The sequence below is a fragment of the Fistularia commersonii genome, chromosome 2, assembly GCF_037954325.1.
Source record: "Fistularia commersonii isolate RoL2024-O1a breed Wild chromosome 2, RoL_Fcom_v1.0, whole genome shotgun sequence".
In the NCBI taxonomy this organism is placed as follows: domain Eukaryota; kingdom Metazoa; phylum Chordata; class Actinopteri; order Syngnathiformes; family Fistulariidae; genus Fistularia; species Fistularia commersonii.
The window spans coordinates 27771282-27790831 of NC_141285.1; positions in this window are offsets into that span (position 1 = coordinate 27771282).

A 19550-nucleotide genomic window follows, 5' to 3' on the forward strand; every position below is an offset into this window, starting at 1 on the left:
GCCATCTTGCCGGAGCTCCGGCTGCTGACGGGACCTCCTGTCTGTTGCCGTGGCAGCGGCAGGTGATTGGAGGTCCTCCAGGGATGTTCTTCACTGCCCTCGTAAAAAGCTCATAAAGGGTCGGCCTGTTCGCCCGAGCCTCCGATAAAAGGACCGGGCTCGTCAGCAGCGGCGGGAGGCTGGAGGAGCCGCCGGCAGATGATGGGGAGAACAAGAACCCTAGAGGACCACCAGAACCATAGAGGACCACCAGAACCCTAGAGGACCACCAGAACCCTAGAGGACCACCAGAACCAAAGACGACCAGCAGAACCCTAGAGGACCACCAGAGCCCAAGACGACTACCAGAACCCTAGAGGACCAGTAGAACCCAAGAGGACCAGCGCTACAGTACTGCAGGGAACCTTCAACACTGTTACAACCCCAAGATACCACCAAACTTCAACACCAACCAAACCCTAGAAAACCTCCAAAACCCTAGAACATCTCCAGAACCCCAGAACACCTCTAAATTCCAAGAATATCTGCGGAACCCTAGAACATCTTCAAAAAAACAGGAATATCTCCAGAACCCTAGAATACCCCCAGAACTCTAGAACATCTCCAGAACTCTTGAACATTTCAAGAACCCTAAATCACTGCCAAAATCCAAGAACACCTCCAGAGCCCTAGTACATCTCCAAAATCCAGGAATATCTCCGGAACTCTAAACCACCTCCAAAACCCTAGAACACATCCAAACCCTAGAAGATCTCTAGACCCTTAGATCACCGCCAAAATCCAAGAACATCTCCAAAACCCTAGAACATCTCCAGCACTCGAGAGTACAACTGATCTCTAGAACATCTCCTGAGGTGTAGAACATCTCTGGACACTGTTGAACCCCAGAACACTGCTGGAACCCCACAAGAGCCTCAGAATAGCACCAGAACCCCAGAAGAATTGTGGAAGTCTGGGTCCACCACTTGAATCCTGGATCACTACCAGAACCCCAGAACATGTTAGAACCCCAACACACCATATAAGTATTAGTCACACACACACACACACACACACACACACACACACACACCTGTGAGCTCCATCTTGGATCCAATCACAGCTGTCACCAGGTTTGACCTGGATGGCAGCTGTCAATCATCCACAACCCGGGTAGGAGAACATGGACCAGGACCAGGACCAGGACCTGGACTTGGACCCCTGTAAGATGTTGGTTCAGAAGTGGGCGGAGCCTGCAAACATTCCAACAGGAAGTGACGCCATTTTCCTGGGAGGAGGAGGTTCTGCAGCTCAAAGACTTCCTTCAGCTCCAGAACCCAGACAGGTTCTTATCTGGGAACACACACACACACACACACACACACACACACACTCATTCATACTGTTCACTGAAGACACACACACACCAACTGGTTTGAAGCTCCTGGACTGGGACAGAGAGTGACTTCCATCTCCAGTGCTTCCCTCTGTGCTGCTGCTGCTCCAGAACCTTGGAGAAGCTCCTCCAAAGCAGAAGCAGGAGGAGACAGGAGAACATGTCCTCCAGGTTGGGTTGGAGCAGCAGTACTAGTTATGTTTGAACTTGTAGTAGTACTTGCAGGACCAGTAGCAGTTGCTGCAGGATACATTCTAGTAGTACTAGTAGTAGTAGTAGTAGTAGTTGTGTTCAAGAATCATAAGTAACAGGAGTTTCTAATGGTGATAGTAGTATTTGTCTTAGAAGTAGAAGTATTAGTAGTGGTACTAGTAGAAGTTGTACTTGTAGTAGTAGTAGTACTACTAGTGATACCAGTAGTAGTAGGGCTTGTAGTAGTAGTATTAGTAGTAGTACTAGTAGTATTAGAAGTTGTACTAGTAGTAGTAGTACATAGTAGTAATAGAAGTGATACCAGTAGAAGTTGTACTTGTAGTAGTATTAGAAGTTGTACTAGTAGTAGTAGTACATAGTAGTATTAGAAGTTATACTAGTAGTAGTTGTACTCGTAGTAGTAGTATTAGAAGTGATACTAGTAGTAGTTGTACTTGTAATAGTAGTAGTACTAGTAGTAATATTGAAAGTTATACTTGTAGTAGTATTAGAAGTTATACTAGTAGTAGTAGTAGTAGTATTAGAAGTGATACTAGTAGTAGTAGTATTAGAAGTGGTACTAGCAGTAGTACTAGTAGTAGTATTAGAAGTGATACTAGTAATAGTTGTACCTGTAGTAGTATTAGAAGTGATACTAGTAGTAGTAGTACATAGTAGTATGAGAAGTGATACTAGTAGTACTAGTAGTATTAGTAGTGCTACTAGTAGTTGTACTTTTAGTAGTATTAGAAGTGATACTAGTAGTAGTAGTAGTAGTATTAGAAGTGATACTAGTCGTACTAGCAGTAGTACTAGTTGTAGTATTAGAAGTGATACTAGTGGTACTAGCAATAGTACTAGTAGTATTAGAAGTGATACTAGTAGTAGTTGTACTTGTATTAGTATTAGAAGTGATACTAGAAGTAGTAGCAGTAGTACTAGTAGTATTATTAGAAGTGATACTAGTAGTAGTTGTACTTGTAGTAGTATGAGAAGTGATACTAGTAGTACTAGTAGTATCAGTAATGATACTAGTAGTTGTACTTGTAGTAGTATTAGAAGTGATACTAGTGGTACTAGCAGTAGTACTAGTAGTAGTATTAGAAGTGATACTAGTAGTAGTAGTACTAGTAGTATTAGAAGTGATACTAGTAGTTATTTATTGATGTGTTTTCTTTCCTTCTTGTTTATTGTGATTGTTTTCTATTCAACACCTTCTGCTGCTGTTTGACGGACAGCTGTCCTGTCCAATCCTGTCCCGTCCTGAAGCCAGGGGGCGGGTCTCCGGAAGGTTCCGTCCGCTCCGATTGGCCCGGACCCCCCCGGATGATTGACAGCAGCCTGTCGACTCATATAGGAGGCGTTAGCCTAGCGTGGCGTTCCAAAGGGTTCCAGAAGGAACCCTGCAGAACCTGCCTGGAGGTTCTCCATCCACTGCTCACTTCTTCTGGACACACACTCTTTGTTGCAGGTCACTTCCTGCTTCCTGTTTGGCAATAAACTTCTACATGGGGTCTCCATCCTGGACCTGGACCTTCTGTGGGACCTTCTATGGGACCTCCTCCTCCTGCTAATGCTTTGGAAAACAGCAACACGAGTGTGTGTGTGTGTGTGTGTGTGTGTGTGCGTGTGTGTGTGTGTGTGTGTGTGTGTGTGTGTGTGTGAGAGAAGAGCACCTGTTCATCTATGAACTGTAGACACATGACTTTCAGGGGAGTGATACCAGATGTGACAAACACACACACACACACACACACACACACACTCCAGATTCTCCTGTCTGGTTTCTCTCCAGGTTCTCCTCTGCAGGTTCTCTCCAGGAGGAGCAGAAGGTGGAGTGTCATCAGCTGATCGTCACGGCAACCAGTATGTTCCTCCAGGTCAGTGGGAGAAGGTAAGTGCAGCTGTCAATCACCTGATTGATCAGAACCAATTACTGATTGGATCCAAAACATTCCTGCGGTGGAGATGGAGATGGAGATGGAGATGGAGGTCCTCTTCTTCTGACGACTCCTTTCTTTTTCTTTTCCTTCTTCTACTTATTGTCCTCCTCCCTCTGTTCTCTCATTTCTCCTCCTCCTTTCCAACCCCTTTCTTCATCTTTCTTCATCTTTCTTCATCTTTCTTCATCTTTCTTCATCTTTCTTCATCTTCTCGTCCTCCAGCCTCACACACACACCATCAGGCAGCGTCCAGTGGAAGAGGAGCGTTGCTTCTCCATTGCTTCTCACGTGACGTCCAGACATGGGACGGCGAGAACCAGCTGGGACTGTCACCTCCTCCTGCTCCTCCTGCTTCTCCTCCTCCTTCTTCTTCTTCTTCCATAAAGGGACGTTCCTCCTTTTTTTCCCCCTGGTTTTATTTTGGAACGTCGGAGCGGAAATGACTCACCGCTCGATCTGGGCCACGTCAGTCAAACCTCGCCGCCGCCGCCGCCGCAGGATCTGGATCTGCATGAGCTGCTTTTGGTTTCCTGCCACCTACCTCAGCATACCATGGCCATCACACACACACACACACACACACACACACACACACACACACGAGGCTCACTCCCTAATCTGGTCTGGGTGGAGGTGAGGGGAGTAGCCTAGAATTAAACTGAATTAGAGGCTCCTTTTCTTTTTCTTATTTTTACTCTTTCACCCTCTTTTCTTCTTCTTCTTCTTCTTGCTTCCTCCCGCTGTTGTTTGCTCCCCGCGTCGCCTCCGGCTGTGAGGAAATGCTGTAGGGCCTTCCAGTGTGTGTGTGTGTGTGTGTGTGTGTGTGTGTGTGTGTGTGTGTGTGTGTGTGTTGGCGGGGCCCCTGGGGGGGGCGAGGGGAGCGCCGTCATTCAGCCGCCAAAATAAGCTTCAGCAGAAATAAAGGAGGAGGAGAAGCAGCGCCAGCTCCTCGTCTGCCGGCGGTTTGTTCGTAAAGTTTTGTTGAAAGAAAAAAAGAAAAAGACAGTTTGATGTAAAAGGTTTGATTGTAAAGGAATCGATGACATCATCGTCTGACGGCGAGTCATCAGCTTCTCTTGTAGTTTGAAAGGGTTTCCTGTCCATCCAGCGCTTCAGATACACCAAACACTGTCGTCCAATCAGGAGTCAGGGCTTCAACACACACTCTGCAGGGTAACACACACACACACACACACACACACACTCACACACACATTCACTCGCATACAAAACACACAGAAACACACTCATACATGCAAGAAAAATCCCAGACACATTTATATACAACAGGAAACCAACACACACACACACACACACACACACACACACACACACACACACACATAAAGCGCATGTGGACACACTCCACAAAACATAAACATGTGTACACACAGACACACACTTACAATCAAAGCGCAGAAACACATTCACACACGCAACAAATCACACACACACACACACACACTTGTATACAACAGGAAACCAACACACACACACAAAGCGTATGTGGACTTGCATACACACACAGATACGAAACACAAACATGTGTACACACAGACACACACTTACATAAAAAGCACAGAAACACATTCATACACACAACAAATCACACACACACACTTGTATACAACAGGAAACCAACACGCACACACAAAGCGCATGTGGACTTGCATACACACAGATACACTCGACAAAACACAACGTGTGTACACACAGACACACACTTACATACAAATCACAGAAACACATTCATACACGCAACAAATCGCACACACACACACACTTGTATACGACAGAAAACCGACAAACAACATATAAACACACTCACATCGACTCACACGCACACACATACCACAAAACTCACGCAACACTTAGACACAAAACACTCAGAAACGCACTCATACACCCAACAAATCACACACACACACACGGACACACATTTATATACACTAGAAAGCCAGCACACACATCACATACACACATACCACACAACACACTCATACACACACAAACCACACAGTAACCCACTCATACACGCAACAAATCACTCACACACACACTGACACACATGTATACACACCAGAAAACCAACACACACAAAACTCGTGCACACCTACACACACATTGACACACAAACATGCACATACCACAAAACACACACTCATATGGGCAACAAATCACTCACTCACACACACACATTTATACACACTAGTAAACCAACACACAAAAGACATGCGCACACACACACACACACTCATAAACCCCACAAAACACCCACACAACCAAACACACACACACATACCACAGACTCGCACACACACACACACACTCATCCCAGCACACGATCATACACAACAACCCACAGACAAATACAGCAGTAGATGCGCGCACGCACACACACACACACACACACACACACACACACGGAGGCAGCCGTAACCCGACCCTCCTGGTCGGGATTCAAACGGCGTCTGTTTTCTTTCACTTTCCACCCAAAAGCAGGAAAAGAAGTTGCTGACAAGGTTTTGGTCCTTCAGTGTGTCTGAGTGAACCGGTTAGGCGGGTAATCCGACCCGTAACCCCGGCAACCGACCACCCCTCGCACACGGCTAGGTCACGCTAACCATCCGCCGCCAAGTTAGCCACGCGTGTTAGCCTCCGGGTCTTAGCCGGCTAGCGTTAGCCTCCTCCGGCCGGACCGGACCGACGTTGGCCTGCGCTAAGCTAGCGTTAGCCTCCTCCGGGAAGCACCACGTGACCTCGGCGCTCGACCCGATTGGCCGGTCGGGATCGGGGTTCCGAGGAGCCCGGCGATGAAGACGGGAGCCTCTTCCGCCTCCTCCGTCTTATTACCATGTAATTAATCCCAGCCGTCGCCGGTCCAGAACCATGAAGTTCTGTCAGTGGAACCCGAGGCCCGGCGGGGGGGCGGGGGGGGGGCAGGGGGGGGGGGGGCGACCGCGGCGTCCGACGGCCGCCGACGCCGCACATCCTGCAAATATTTGGGGATTATTTGTGGATTCCGAGGCGGCGGCGTGACGTCACCTCACCAAATGTGCAGCTTCATCTGGTCTGAGGAGCTTCTCTTTTTACCATCGCTGCGGAAATTTAGATGTTTTTTTTTCTTTTTTTTTCTTTTTTAGGAAATGCTTTTTTATTTCACTGGATTTTTTTTTCTCTTTTTTTTTAAGAATTTTTCTTGGTTTTCTGTTGTGTTTATTTCTGATTTTTATTTCTGTTCTTTGATGTAAATTCCAACATCACATTTTCCAGTCTTTGTTTCCCTTTTTATTTCCCTTCACTTTGTCTCTTAAAAAAAAGTCCAGAAAATATTTTGGACTTTTTTTTTCTCTATTTTTTTTCTGGAAACTTTTTTCTCTTGAATCTTTTGAACAACAAGTTTCAACATTTGACTGTTTATGTAAATTTCTTCACCTGGATTTATGAAAGTCACCTCGGTCATTTTTTAATGTTTTGCAACTTTTCCAGTAAATTTTCAGATTTTTTTCCCCTTTTTTTTTTTTTTTTTTTTCTTAAAGAAAATGCTTTTTTATTTCACTGTGTTTTTTGTTTTTTTTAAGAATTTTTCTTGGTTTTCTAATGTGTTTATTTCTGTTTTTTTTTTTTTTATCAGATTTGATGCAAATTCAGATTTTCCAGTCTTTGTTTCCATTTTTATTTCCCTTCACTTTGTCTCTTAAAAAAAAGTCCAGAAAATATTTTGGACTTTTTTTTTCTCTATTTTTTTTCTGGAAACTTTTTTCTCTTGAATCTTTTGAACAACAAGTTTCAACATTTGACTGTTTATGTAAATTTCTTCACCTGGATTTATGAAAGTCACCTCGGTCATTTTTTAATGTTTTGCAACTTTTCCAGTAAATTTTCAGATTTTTTTTTCCCCTTTTTTTTTTTTTTTTTTTCTTAAAGAAAATGCTTTTTTATTTCACTGTGTTTTTTGTTTTTTTTTTTAAGAATTTTTCTTGGTTTTCTAATGTGTTTATTTCTGTTTTTTTTTTTTATCAGATTTGATGCAAATTCAGATTTTCCAGTCTTTGTTTCCATTTTTATTCCCCTTCACTTTGTCTCTTAAAAAAAATTCCAGAAAATATTTTGGACTTTTTTTTTCTCTATCTTTTTTTCTGGAAACTTTTTTCTCTTGAATCTTTTGAACAACAAGTTTCAACATTTGACTGTTTATGTAAATTTCTTCACCTGGATTTATGAAAGTCGCCTCAGTCTTTTTTTATGTTTTGCAACTTTTCCAGTAAATTTTCAGATTTTTTTCCTTTTTTTTTTTTTTTTTTGACATTTTCAATTTTCAGTGAGTTTGATGGAAAAACATCTTTGTTTTCACAATTTCTTTGTTTTTTGTCCCAAAAATGTTCCGAAAAAATTATTTTTTCTTAATGTCTTGAGACTTTCCTTCCAGAATCTAAACATTTCCAAATTTTCAAAACACATTTTTTACTCAACTACACTTTTTTTTCCCTTTTTCAATTTTCTCAGCTGTTTCTGTCCAATTCTGCCAAAATTTCAGGCGACGGATAAAAGTGGAAGGTGGAGGTGAGCAAATCAAACACTTGTTGCTAAGAGACAGGAACTGTTTCATCCAGGTTGGTGTGATCACACACACACACACACACACACACACACACAAAGGCTACATTTTCATGATGATTTTTTTTTAGTTTTGATGATTCTTTCTTTCTTTCTTTCTTTCTTTCTTCCTTTTCTAAAAACATCCTGCTCTTTTTCCTCCCGTCTCTTTTCTCTCGACAAAACAAACAAGAAGGTTCGTACCAGACCGGGTTTCATCTTCCAGCTGTGGCCTCGTATGGCACGCACACACACACACACACACACACACACACACAAAACTGGGTTTTATTTCTCCTGATGAGTTTCTCTGAAGCAGTGAGTTCATGTGGTTTTTATAGTTGCACACCAAAAGACACACACATGAACACACACGTGCTCGCGCACACACACACACACACACACACACACACACACACACACACACACACACACACACACTTTGGCCCCATAAAAGAGGGACGGAGCGAAAAGCAGCATCTCTGTAATTTAAAGGAGGAGCGAAGCTGCTTCTGGAAGCTTTGGCAACACAAATAGATTTACAGGCTTTCATTACAGCAGCAGAGGTCACCGCTTCGTGTGTGTGTGTGTGTGTGTGTGTGTGTGTGTGTGTGTGTGTGTGTGTGTGTGTGTGTGTGTGTGTGTGTGTGTGTGAGGCCCCAGATTACTTCCAGAAGTCCCCTCTGGTTCATGGCAGCACCAAAGCGACCGCAGGGCTGCAGAGTTGCAGAAACTCTTCCTCCGCCTCCTCCTGTGGTTTGTGTTGGACGGCGAAGAGTCGGCCGCCGAGCAGAGAAAACAACGTTCCTCTCAACGTTCCTCTCAACGTTCCTCCCAACCTTCTCTGTCTGGAGGGTTTGGGCCCGTCGGCGTTCCGCCGTCTCCTACAAGGTTCCACGCTGGAGAACCTGTGGAGGCTGAGGAACCCCAGGAGCGTGGAGGCTGAGGTGGAACCTCCGGTCAGAAGCTGGAGACGTGATTTGGATCCGCGAGCCTTCAGCTTCTTCCAACGTCCTGGAGAAGGTCTTCTGAAGGCCTGAGGTTCTGCTTCTGCCCGGCGAGGCAGCAGAGAGCGAGAGCTGGCCTCCACTGAAGACCTCGCTCCTGGTGGAGCAAGGATTCCTTCAGCTTATTTCATTTTTTCCACTTTTATTTTATTTCCATTTATTTAAATTGATTTTTGTTTTACTTAATTTCATTTATCTTATTTTTACTTTAATTTAAATTAACTTTTTTTTATTTAAATTCATCTTATCAGTAACTTTTATTCTTTCTTTCCCTGCTGATTTCCAGGCTTCTCTTCCCCAGTGTTCCACGTCCGTCCTTCTCCCGGAGGTGTCAGATGTTCCAGAGCTCCTCAGGCTCCAGCCTTCTCCAGGCTCGGCTTCAGGGTTCCAAATCTGCTGTTCCAGCGTTCTGAGGGTGAGGTTCTCCAAAGTCGAACTTCCAAGGGTTCCCGGGTTTTTCTGAAGTTTAGTCTTCATGAAGGAACTTCATGAACCTCTGAAGTTCCACAGGAACTCTTTCTACCCCTGCTTGGTCTTCTGTGTGTGTGTGTGTGTGTGTGTGTGTGTCATTGACTCTCCAACATTCCAGATGTTTGTGATTTAAAGCAGCAGCTGTTTCTTTTTCCTCCAATAAACACAAAACCATTTCTGGGATTTATTGAATTCACTGCAGCCTCTTTATTAGGATATAAATGTGCATCGCTGAGGGTGTGTGTGTGTGTGTGTGTGTGTGTGTGTGTGTGTGGATGTAAATAATTTTGCCTACTTTTAAATGCATTCCTTTTTTTTCACCTATTTCTTTTTTATTATTGCTATAATCACATAATTATAAAAATACATCATAAAATGTCATTTAATTTTTATTTTTATTATTTTCCCCACTGATTTCAGATCCATTCCTCCCTGGTGCCTTGCTCAGGGGCAGCGGTGAAACATGGCGCTGAGAACACACACACACACACACACACACACACACACACACACACACTCCATCCATCAGGGTGATCAAGCGGCAGCAGAATGCATCCTGGCCGCTCGTTCATCAAACTCTGAGCTGCTTAGAAGCCGCATGCAGCCGCACGTCTTTCCACCAGGACGTCGGGGCCTCATCGCCACGGCAACGCTCCCCACACACACCCCTCCTCATCAGCTGATTGTTCCCTCTGTGTCTGTGTGTGTGTGTGTGTGTGTGTGTGTGTGTGTGTGTGTCTCCAGGACATAAAGCTGATGGTTCCACGGGGAACCATGACTGTTTATGAATCCCATGCTGCTAATTTAGCCCCTCCCCCCTGACCTTTGACCTCAGGGTTCCACGGGTTCCACAGCAGCACCCAGAACCTCAGACTGTGTGTGTTCAGGGGCTCACAAGTGTCCCCGGCATGTGTTTACAGTCTCCTTCATGCTGTAACTGTACATCATTATGTTCTATTCTGGTCCTCACACACACACACACACACACACACACAAAAACACACGCACACAATGTGTGTGTGTGTCACACACAACAGAAGTTTGAAAACAAAGACCAGGAGGTTTGTGGTGCGTTCACGGCCCTGAATGTTAATCAGCATCTTACAGTTTCTAGCCCTTGGCAAAATGTGTGTGTGTGTGTGTGTGTGTGTGTGTGTGTGTGTGTGTGTGTGTGTGTGTGTGTGTGTTCTCAGACAGCCGCCCCTGCTAATGAGCCGCTCCGTGTTGGGGGCGTGTCCTGTGATGAAATGCTAAACTAATTCCTCTGAGGACGGACCTGAAGATGTTCAGATGGACACACACACACACACACACACACACACACACACGAATAATACACGGACAAAAGAGGCTGGTAACGTGTGGGCACGTCTGCAGAACCTGCTAGAACCTCTGATGGACATCATGACGCAACGCTAGAACCACGTTAACCATGTGAGACGTGGTAGAACATCAGAAGATGGTTAGAACATTAGATGGACGTTTGGACTGGGATGGATTTTAGAACCAAGGAAGAACAATTTCAGAATGTTGAGAGAACCTGGTTAGAACGATCTGAGGTGGACCTGAGAACATCTCAAGAACACGACTTCAGAAGGTTATTGGACAACCGCTGATGTTAGAACGTGGAGATTCTGCTGGACACCAGGACTTGAAACCTCCTCGGTGCTTTTTCAGAATAAAAGCCTCTTCAACACCAAAGGTCCTCGGCCTCTGACACACACACACACACACAGAGACACACACACACACACAGTGTATGAACTGCCATCACGGATGTCATTTTCTTGTTTACACGAGAAACTGAAAACACTTTCACCTTGAGATGTCCATTACACACACAGACACACACACACTCTCTCACACACACACACAGACACACACACACTCACTCACTCACACACACACACACACACAGCGGCACTCACACAAGAGGACACTGAGATGTGCACATCCATCACACGTCAGGCCTGTCAGCCACTGATCGCTGTAATATCACAGCTATTACACACACACACACACACACATGAATTATGGATCCTAAAATTGGTATGTGTGTGTGTGTGTGTGTGTGTGACAGCTGCAGAGGTGTTCTTTGAAACGGTGCCGTCCACATGCGTCTCCTTTCTAACATGGCTGCAGAAAATGCTTCTTTTTTTTAAACTAAAAGTTTCCAAGGCGTTCGCTGTGATGTCACTTCCTGCGCTGGCTCCGCCCACTTTTAAATATGTGTCTTTACATGTCACGTCGACATGTATACAAACGTCCGACCAAAATAAAAGTATTGTACCGACTGTCGTCCTCACAGGGACTGCATTGTTTTGTTTTATTGACTTCCTGTCATATTTTTGACCTGCAGTTTGATAACATTCATTAGCTTTTGTGTTAAATTGACTTCCTGTTGTTTGATGTCGACTTCCTCGTCTTCTAACTGTAATTTTGTTGACTTCCTGTTGTTTGTTGTCAATTTTCAATTGTCTGTTGTCAACTTCCTGTCGGGTGTTGTCGGCTTCCTGTCATGTTTTGTTGCCTTCATGTTGCATGTTGGTGACTTCCTGTTGCGTATCGGTGACTTCCTGTCGTGTTTTGTTGCCTTCCTGTTGTGTGTTGGTGTCTTCCTGTTGTGTGTTAGTGACTTCCTGTTGCGTATCGGTGACTTCCTGTCATGTTTTGTCGCCTTCCTGTCGCGGAGCGGTGACTTCCTGTCGTGTTTTATTGCCTTCCTTTTGTGTGTTGGTGTCTTCCTGTTGTGTGTTAGTGACTTCCTGTTGCGTATCAGTGACTTCCTGTCGTGTTCTTTGCCTTCCTGTTGCGTATTGGTGACTTCCTGTCGTGTCTAGAGGGGGCGGGACTTTTGCAGACAGGAAGCGTTGAAATGAAGTGTTGTTATTGCGTCGTTTCCCCGGCGGAGCAGAGACACTGTCGCTCCGTCAGGTGTTAATATTTGCGTTGTCATGCGGCGGTGGCGTTGGCGGCGGCGGCGGCGTTCCCTCGCCGTCCTCCTGCAAAGTCTTCCAATCCTGTTGAAATTGAAGTGACGGCGTCGAGGCGTCCGGGGAAATAACGCGGTCGCGGCGAACCAGAAAAAAATGTCTGCCTCCTCGCAGCTCGGCTGCCGTCGGCCATCTTTCTTCTCCAACTCGGGGCGCTAATTCTCCACGGCCGCCGCCGTTATTCACGCTATCCATGCTAGCAGACGTGGCGCGTCTGCTAGCATGGATCTGATGTCGGATTCACCACAACCCCAGAGCAGTACCTCACAAGTACTACACCACTGCAGTACTCTGTATTTGTGTTTGGCTCAGTAGTACTGACATGTAGTCCTGCTATGTAGCTAGTAGCATTGTTGCTAGGACTGTTGTTGTTGTTGAGTCAGTGTTGTTGTTGTTGTTGTTGTTGTTGTTGTTGTTGAGTCAGTGTTGTGTTGCCAGACATTTTGTCTGTCAGTGTTGTGTCATGAGGAGACAGGAAGAGGAACAAACAAGACCTGATACAAATAAATAATGGAAGTGTGTGTGTGTGTGTGTGTGTGTGTGTGTCCGCTTCATCCATCACATCGCTTGCACTCTTATTCAGTGTGACATCAGAGAAAACCCGCACACACAAAGTGATCTGGATCTTATGAAACATCTTTGCCTCGGGGTTTAACTCTTTGCTTTAATTTGATTTTATTTCGAAAATTAAATTACATTTCAATTCTTATTTGTTTAGAACTAATGAGTTCTTTTTATGTCGTTTGTTTTTATTTCTATCAAAATGGATTGAATATATATCTTAGATATTTTCGAATTCTATCAGGACTTTAAATGTTATTTGCGTTTTTTAATTTATTTGCTTTAGTTGTGCAGTCTGACCTCTGAAATCTAACTAATATTAATGTGTAACAGAGTTATTAATGTGTAATGACTGTTATTAATCTGTCATTTCTCCAGATTTCAGAACTTGAAGTGTTTTATTTGTTGATTCATCTCCTCTGTGCTCCTCTGGGTTCTCCTCCTGGAGGAGGTTCTTCAAGTTCACCTCATCCTGGATGTTCTTCTTCAGGTTCCCTTCAGACCAGCTGGACCTCCATGGGTTCTCCTCGTGTGCATCCATCCCTCCTGACTCTTGTGAAGGTTAGTTTCTCAGGCCCTTCCAGTTCTGTCTGTGGGTTCTGCAGGGTTCCTCAGGGTTCCTCTGGGTTCCTCAGGGTTCCTCGGGGTTCCTCAGGGTTCCTCAGGGTTCCTCTGGGTTCCTCTGGGTTCTTTGGGGTTCCTCAGGGTTCCTCGGCGTTCCTTGGGGTTCCTCAGGGTTCCTCAGGGTTCCTCTGGGTTGTGTGCGTGATGAAGGTGCAGTGGGAGTGAAGGAGGCAGTGATGAGGCATTGCTATATTATATAAAAATGTATCATATTGTCATCTTCATACAATTATATGATAAAGTATATGATAAATGATAAATATATGATCAATAAAAAAGTAAAGTATTCAACGCATAAAATATATGAAATGATGAGTTTGTTGGCAAATTGAATTAAATTAGAGAAACATTTTTATTTTCTAATAATGCATTTTTCACATGTTTAACAATATTTTAAAATATTTAAAATATGAATATTCTTAATCAAAAGGATACACAATATTAATGATTAGTTGAAAACATAAATATATACATTTTTAATGATTTGAGATATAAACAATGAATATCAAAAGAAAGAAAAAACTGATGAATGTACAAATCACCCGGTGAAAAATAAAAAAAAACTCTCCATTTACATTTAGAATTCTATTGAAATGTTAATAAAAAGAAAAACGAGACAAAACATGAAGAGTAAATAATTCCTCTTTAGAACAGAATTGTGATGAACTCTTAGGAAAATGATGTCACCATCAGACGGGGGCGGAGCTTAAACGTACTGACCTGCTGTCAATCAAACCGAGGCGTCCGCCGGTCCAGACCTGGTCTGGAGAAAAACAAACCTTTTTTTTAAAAAACAATAAAAATGTTTGGGTTTTATTGTGAAAGGAAAAAACTTCCCTCGATTTGAAAAGAAATTTAAAAAAATCATTTGGAGAAGCACCACTTAAAATCCCCTTGAAATGTTTTACGATTTAAAATTTAACAGGAAATAAAAATAAGGAAAGCGACTTGAAAAGTCTTTCCCTCAAAAACATAAATAAAAGTAAACTCCGCGCCTCAGGATGTAAACAAACATGGCCGCCGTCCAGTTCGTCTCCTCTTTCCTCCTCCTTCGTCCCCATTGGCCGACGGCGCTGTCAATCGCCCGGGTTTGATTGACAGCGACCGAGGTGGACGTAGCTCCGCCCCCGCCGGCCCTCCGCCGCCAGGCGCCGCCTCGTCCGTCAGGAGGACGAGGAGAACCATCTGGACGCCGGCGTGTTTACGGGAAACCAAACCTCCTCATCCTGTTTCGCAACCTTCTGGTCCTCCTGGTCCTCCTGGTCCTCCTCAGCCTGAAGGACACGGAAGATGTTCCTCACCGTCATGGACCGACAACACTTTCACTTCTGCTTCTCCTTGTTTCTCTCTTTTTTGAAAAGAATTCAGTTTTACTCCATTTTTTTCTGATCTTATTCCATGATTTTATAGTTTTTACATTTTATTTGTGTCTATTTTGACCCAAAGAAAGAAGTGAAAGTCTTGAAATGAACGTGAAAAAAGAAACGACGCGAAAATAACGGGAAAATAACTTGAAAGACAGAAAAATTCATTAAAAATTAAAAATAATATTTTTCTTCACCTGAGTAAGTGTGGTTTCTCGGATGTCACGGCGCCGAGCGGCATCCCGCCGGCTTCCTGTCTGCGCCGCCGTCCGACAGGAAGTGACTCCGCGCCATAAACCCCCACCCTTCAAAACTATAAAACTTTATTGCTCCATTTTCTCCAAATGGGAAATCGTTGTTTGGCGGCGAAACATATCGAGACGCCGGAGCCGCTGATAAATCTTACGCTCGTCGGCCGCCGCCGCCGCCGCCGCCCGGCCTCCATCTTCACCGCCGCCCTCATGACTTCATTCTATCCAGCGGCTCATCACGCCATATTTCACATCTACACACACACACACACACACACACACACACACACACACATCAATAATCATCAATCTATTCTCTTTATGTCCCATCTTGCAGAGAGCAGGAAGGGGCGGAGCCAGTCCCAGCTGGCGAGGGGGCGGGGCTAAAACTGGATGGGCCGGCTGTCAATCATCCAGCCCTTCACCCTGGAGATGAAGGTCCTGGACTGAAGACGGAGAACCTGGAGACAATCCAGCCAGGAGAACATGGGGGGAGGTGTGTGTGTGTGTGTGTGTGTGTGTGTGTGTGTGTGTGTGTGTGTGTGTGTGTGTGTGTGTGAGAACTCTGTGACATTCAATCTTCTCGTGATGGAGGAAAATTGATTTGCTGGGTAAATTTTCCTCAGTTAACAGGATATAAAAACACACACACATCCTCGCTCAGACACACACACACATACACACACACACACATACACCCATGACCTTTGACCTGATGCAGTGGGGGGTTTTTTGGTTTCACTTCCAGTCAAAGTTCTGTGGAAATTTAACTCCTCATGACCCCTGTGTGTGTGTGTGTGTGTGTGTGTGTGTGTGTGTGCGTCAGCAGCTTCATCACCTTCCTGTGACCAGTGTCCATGTGATGCAGAGTCTATATTTAACCTGAGGAAGAAAGTAAACCAACATAAAGTAGAAACATCTTCTGACAGAGTAGCTTCTGTTTTCTCCTCCATCTCCATCTCCATCTCCATCTTCATGGTCGCATCTCCTCGTCCAGCCAGATTCTTCTAGGGTTAAAAATAGCTTGTGTTTGGTGTGAGGACGTGTCGTCAGGCTGCAGTAAAAAAAGGGGCGGGACCAGACGGACGACCTCTGACCCCCGGCCCCCCCCACACCACCTCCGGCTGCAGGATGACATCATGCAGGCTTCCAGGAGAACCTGAGCAGGAGCAGGAAACAAGGTGAAGATCAAATATCATCCATCATCTCCTCTAGATGGATTAGAAACCTCATCTTCTGGTATGAAGGACGATAATCACGTGTTTCTTCAGGAAAGAAATGGATGGAGAACAACAACCATCATCATGATCCTCCCATGTGGATCTTCTTCAACTGCAGCAGAATTATGGATTTATTTCAAGAAGGTTCCATCAACATTGGAAAAAAGCAATAATTACAATCCATGTGATCCATATTATTATCACCTGATCATCTTGAGACAAGGAGAAACAACAGGTGGTTCGAATCGACCGTGTGTGTGTGTGTGTGTGTGTGTGTGTGTGTGTGTGTGTGTGTCTGCACCTTCATCTATCAAGTCCAGATGACGGAAGGTTTTTTCACTGGAGTTTTATCTTAATCCTCCTCTGGCCTTTATCTCCAAGGAGGGGATGTCTCTGTCCTGACACACACACACACACACACACACACACACACACACCAGATTAAAACAAAACAAAATTCTTCATCCATCAAATGAGCAGTTTGACCTTTGACCTCATTCAGAGGTCCCCCTCCATCCCATAATTGGAGGTCACGTGAAGGTGCCCCCCCCCCCCCACGTCTCCAATCAATCAATCCATTGATCGGGAGTTCCAAAAATGTTGGCCGAGGATGGATTGATCGATCGCCATGGCAACCAGCTGCTCAGAAACGCCACTTTATTTGAAAATCCAGAATTTCCTGCCGTTCGTCTTTTTATCCCATCAAATATTTACTTTTCTCTCCTTTAACTTTTGTTCCATTTATCTTTTCCTTGACTTCGTCTTCTTTTATTCTTTTTTTTTTTACCATTTTATTATTTTAATCTTTCATCCACTTTATTTTTATATTTCAGTTTTTACCTTTGAATAAAAGATAAATGGTTTAATAAATAAAGGGAGAATGAAAAAGATATATTATTTATCCTTTATGCTACCGAATCTCCCGAGTGTAAACACACACACAAACACACACACAAAAAAAAAACACACACACACACTTTAGGTTTTTTCCAAAAATGTTTTTTGGTTAAAATCTTCCCAATCCTTCATGTGGAAGAGAAATGATGGTTATAGTTTGAAAAAGGGAACTGGAATAAAAAGCTAAAGAAGCGACAGGAAGTGATGTCATCGATCCGACCGAGCCGCTTGACGGTTTTCGTGCGTCGGTTGTTTGGTTGCGTCTTCTTTCGGTGTCAGTTGTGCGTCGTGTGTTGTTTTGTCGACGATGCGCCGACGTTCCTCCTCCGCCTTTCTTTAAATGTTGGACGTGCGAAACGTGCACGTGAGAAGGCGGGAAAAAGCGAAGGTCTGTTTAAGAAGCAGATGATTCGTTCACGCTCGCGTCGTTTCCTGTCATCCATTTTTCATCCGCTGTGATTCCAGCGATTGGCTTTTCCACCCGCGGACACAGGGGAGCCCTTTGGTCCATTACGGTGTGTGTGTGTGTGTGTGTGTGTGTGTGTGTGTGGAGAAGGAGAAGATGACTTCCAGTCCAAACCGCAGGACGAGTCCATTTCCATCTGCTGATGTTTACTTTAGAAAGAGAGTGTCTGCGCTGGAGGGGGAAGCAGAGGGGGACGGGGGAAGCAGAGGCTTCAGGGACTGAAGGGGAAGCAGGGACGGGGCAGAAGGTCCAACCTGGTGACGGGGGGAGCAGATGATGGAGGAGTGAAGGGGGAAGCAGCGCTGAAGAGCCTCTCAGTCCAGATGATGGTAGATGTTCCTCTTCTCCCGCAGGATGTCGGAGAACCTTTCAGGTTCCTCGGGTTCCTTCCCCTCCTGGTTCTCCAGACACGGCGTGCAGAACCTGGACGCCGATGACGTTCTCCGGCTCCGGCTGGTCTTCGGGCTTCCGGTCCAATCAGGAGCCTCAGACCGTCTGAAGCAGAAGTTCTGGAGGAGCCGGCGGCGCGACGGAGCTTAGCGGGGAAGAACATGCTGATAAAAGGAAGGGGAAGCAGGACGCCATATTTATCTGGGTAAGAAACGGCCGGGGGGGAAGGGGGAGCGAAGGGGGAAGCAAAGGGGGAAGCGAAGGGGGAGTAACGGGGGAAGCAGATAAGAGGCGGCAGAGATTAAGAGGCGGGAAGAACCCAGAAAAAGCTTGTTTTGTTTCCAGATAAAAGCGGCTAATTGTAGGAAGCAGCCCGGAGGAGATGGATGGAGCTGCAGAGGAACCGCCGGCCTCCTGGAGGTGCAGGACTCACACCGGGATCACACACACACACACACCTCCGGGATCACACACACACACCTCGGAGGCAGCGGGTCCGCCGGACGCTGGATGTGACAGGATGAATGTTGTATGTTTATATGTAACACGTGAATGAAAGGGTGAATGTTGCGTGTCTGTCTGGTCCCGCACGGCCAGGGGGCGGGGCTTAACACCACCTGGTCACCTGTCAATCACAGCCATACAACCAATTACATCGTCTGAATAAGAGTGAATGAACGAATGAATGAACGAATGAATGAATGAATAAATGAACAAACGAATGAATGAGTGAATAAATGAATGAAAGAAAGAATGAATGAAAGAATGAATGAATTAATGAATAAACGAATGAAAGAATGAACTATAGTCCCTCATCCTTCTCGTCACCATGATGGAGAAGCTTCATGGAGGCTGTTTGTCCGCATGAAGAACCTGCAGAACCAGGGGAGCGAGAAGAAGATGGAGGAGGAAGAGGAGGGTCTGCTGGACTCCAAGATTATCCCTGTCATGTGACGCAGCCATTACCACACACACACACACACACACACACACACACCAAACCAGTGGAGCAGATGCATCCACAATGAAGACAAATCGCTGTAGATCCATGTGATGAGGTCAGAGAGAGTGTGTGTGTGTGTGTGTGTGTGTGTGTGTGTGTGTGTGTGTGTGTGTGTGTTGATCTGACCAGGAAGCTGCTGGGCGTCCAGGACACACTGTCTGGGTTGTTCTTCTGTGCTGAGCTTCTCCTCAGCAGGT